Here is a 4,149-nt window from a genome sequence, read left to right as displayed (position 1 = left end):
TACGGAGGCCTCTTACTTTTATTTTGTGCTTTTGTAGTGAACTGGCTGTTTTCTGAGTATTATTTCTTTCAGTGGTCACTTAAAAATAACTTGTTCTAGGGTGATTTGGTGTTTACAATGCTTTGGGTGCCTCCTAAATTCAGAGCTTCAGTAGCGCTATGGAGGCCATCTGATATCTTTTATTGCTCACTGATGAAAGTGTTTTTGTTTACTTCATTATATTTTACTTAAGTGCTCCATAAACATAGTTTTAAAACAAATGATTTCCGGGCTAAAGATAATGAGAGTTACATCTTTTTAATTAATATTGCTTTGTTATGAACGGCCACGGTCAATAACTTGAAAAAAACTAAAGCAATAAATGTTTAATGAAGCAATGTACTCGGTAAATAATGCTACATAAAATAGTGCTTATTTTTATAGATGTATCAGCTGCGTGCAATGATATAGTAGGTCACTTTCAAAGTTGTAGATGTTGAATCCAAATATACTTAATACTCTAAATACAGCTGCTGTTTATAATAAGATGATTAAATTCTTATTAAGCTTAATGTTGAATTCAACAGTGCTAATAACATAGATAGAAAACCCGAAAGAGATGAATCAGCATAACATAAAAAGCCCGAAAGAGATGAATCAGCATAACATAAAAAGTAAGCCATATATATATATATATATATATATATATATATATATATATATATATATATATATATATATATAGGGGAGCTGGATAGTGACAATTGGTATGAAGCGTTGCCCCTACATTGACCAAGGTCTTATATGTAGGGTTGTCCCAACATATGGTCTTAGCTTGCAGTATCTGCCGGAACAGTTACTACACTTTGATCTTTGCCAAAAGGCCAAGAAAAGGGTATTTATTTGCTCCCCCGTCGAGCAAATTGGGCACAAGGCCGATTTTTAATGGGAGGAGTGAAGGGAAAATGGGGACCAACTCCTGGGGAGTAGGGGGGCTGGATAGTGACAAATGATATGAAAGGTTGTCCCTACATTGACGAAGGTCTTATATGTGGGGTTTTCCCCACATATGTCCTTTGCTTGCAGTATCTACTGGACAGATACTACAGTTTGATCTTAGCCAAAGGAATACGCCAAGAAAAACTTAAAAATCTAAGAACAGCGTCTATTAACAACAGACCTATGATCTTAACCAAAAAGGCCAAGCACAAAAGTGTTATGGACAGAGCAACAGACCGACTGACCGACGGAGTGACTTAAAAATCGCTTGCACGCGACTAAAAATGTAATTTAGTTTTCAGATGAATTTTTTGTAAACATGACTTGTCTTTTTTTTGCATAACAATATTATTAGATAGTCGCATGTTTGCTTATTAAGCACTCATTAAATATAAACAGTTCAAATCACCTTCAATCATAGATTTTCTCGCTGATCGCATTACGCGTATGCATGTGTGCTTTGCTTCCCAGGACTGAGGTGAGTTTTAGAACTATAATTATTCATTTAATAATTGCATTTTACATTATATCTTTGCTATGTCTTATAGCAGTATTCATTTGATAAATTAATACAACGCAGGATCTTTCTAAATTTAATACTTTCTTCATGTTACGTGACCGCGGGTTTTGTTTTAAATCCCAGAATTTTGTTCTATTTGTTACGATTGAATATTTGTAAAATAATTTATTTGGCTTCGTAAAATGTCAGATACCCAATCTCATAAATCATTAATTAAATTTCTCTTATTACCTAGTTAGGTGAGTTTTTCTCTTCTGCGGGCATATGACTGCCTCGTAACGTTTTTGTTTTGATATGTGCTTCGAAGCATTTTAAATCTATTAAAATTTCTGCTGGTTCAGATTCTACAAGATTTAACGATGCCAGTTTATGATAATGTTGTTCAGGTGATCGCACATATAGACAAATGCTGAATATAGTTAGTAATATATATTAATAAGTAATGTGTCTTGTAGAACTATCTGATCTATTCTTTGTTTCAACTCGTATTAATTCGTCATCAGTTCGCTGTTTAGATTCCCTATTATAATACGTCTATCTATTATACCTTCTCCCAATAACTGAAGCCTTATGAAACTTTCTATCTGCTGATTGTTTTACTTCAACCTATAGCTTTGGTGTTTTAAGGGCTAAAGCCTATTGACTTCTGCCTTTGCAATAATAATTTTGTATTTTTGTTAGTTATTTACATCAAGTGGCTTCACGCCTTGTTTGGAGCTATTTCCATACAGAAATAAGCAAATAACATTCAGGCTAGGTGAACTTGCAGCGCGTGTTCTTTGTACTGATCGGGATCGTCCGTACAATATCTTCTCCAAAATGTATATATATATGTTGGATCTAGGATTGAACCCAGTGGGACGCCTGCATTAAGGGTGTGAGCTTCTGATTTCTTCCCATAAGCAACTAATATTATAAACCTATGGGAGAGGAATGATTTAATAATTGAGAAAGCATTTCCAGATATTTCAAGGAAAAATAAATAAAAAAAAGTTATGTAGATCGATAACACTCTTAAGATTTAATAAGTGTTTATTACAGATTTCCCTAAAATTGTTCATAAAGGCTTATTATAAAATGTACATATGCGTATTTTTTTTACTTCTGATAAAATAATTTATTTTGCTGTAATGTACATATTAATATGGTATACAGGTTGATTCGAAATTCTAATTATTGTAAAATGCAGCTATATAATCTTGTTCGAAAGTAATGTTAGTTGTGTCAAACAGTGTAGTCCAAAATCATTGTTTGTTCTACAAAAATGTGTTATCCGAAATTATTGTTTGTTCTACAAAAATGTGTAATCCGAAATTATCGTTTGTTCTACAAAAATGTGTTATCCGAAATTATCGTTTGTTCTAAAAAATGTGTTATCCGAAATTATTGTTTGTTCTAAAACAAATTGTCATCCGAAATTATTGTTTGTTTAACTAAAACGTGTAGTTCGAAATTATGGTTTGTTCTACAAAAATGTGTTATCCGAAATTATTGTTTGTTCTACAAAAATGTGTTATCCGAAATTATCGTTTGTTCAACAAAAATGTGTTATCCGAAATTATTGTTTGTTCTACAAAAATGTGTAATTTGAAATTATCGTTTGTTCTACAAAAATGTGTTATCCGAAATTATTGTTTGTTCTACAAAAATGTGTAATCCGAAATTATCGTTTGTTCTGCAAAAATGTGTTATCCGAAATTATTGTTTGTTCTACAAAAATGTGTAATCCGAAATTATTGTTTGTTCTACAAAAATGTGTAATCCGAAATTATCGTTTGTTCTACAAAAATGTGTTATCCGAAATTATCGTTTGTTCTATAAAAATGTGTAATCCGAAATTATTGTTTGTTCTACAAAAATGTGCAATCCGAAATTATCGTTTGTTCTACAAAAATGTGTTATCCGAAATTATTGTTTGTTCTACAAAAATGTGTTATCCGAAATTATCGTTTGTTCTACAAAAATGTGTAATCCGAAATTATCGTTTGTTCTACAAAAATGTGTAATCCGAAATTATTGTTTGTTCTACAAAAATGTGTTATCCGAAATTATTGTTTGTTTTACAAAAATGTGTAATCCGAAATTATCGTTTGTTCTACAAAAATGTGTTATCCGAAATTATTGTTTGTTCTACGAAAAGGTGTTATCCGAAATTATTGTTTGTTCTACAAAAATGTGTAATCCGAAATTATTGTTTGTTCTACAAAAATGTGTAATCCGAAATTATCGTTTGTTCTACAAAAATGGGTTATCCGACATTATTGTTTGTTCTACAAAAATGTGTAATCCGAAATTATTGTTTGTTCTACAAAAATGTGTTATCCGAAATTATTGTTTGTTCTACAAAAATGTGTAATCCGAAATTATCGTTTGTTCTACAAAAATGTGTAATCCGAAATTATCGTTTGTTCTACAAAAATGTGTAATCCGAAATTATTGTTTGTTCTACAAAAAAGTGTAATCCGAAATTATCGTTTGTTCTACAAAAATGTGTAATCCGAAATTATCGTTTGTTCTACAAAAATGTGTAATCCGAAATTATCGTTTGTTCTACAAAAATATGTAATCCGAAATTATCGTTTGTTCTACAAAAATGTGTAATCCGAAATTATCGTTTGTTCTACAAAAATGTGTAATCCGAAATTATTGTT

At 31.1% G+C, this 4,149-nt stretch overlaps 1 pseudogene; it reads right to left on the bottom strand.

Moving 5' to 3' along the window:
* Positions 1–741: 741 nt before the first annotated feature.
* Positions 742–876, bottom strand: LOC145285389 (U2 spliceosomal RNA; annotated as a pseudogene).
* Positions 877–4,149: the final 3,273 nt, after the last annotated feature.

This window comes from Euprymna scolopes, chromosome 9 (genome assembly GCF_053919585.1).
Source record: "Euprymna scolopes isolate OS-2025 chromosome 9, ASM5391958v1, whole genome shotgun sequence".
Lineage (NCBI taxonomy): Eukaryota > Metazoa > Mollusca > Cephalopoda > Sepiida > Sepiolidae > Euprymna > Euprymna scolopes.
This window is presented reverse-complemented; position numbering and strand designations above follow the sequence as displayed.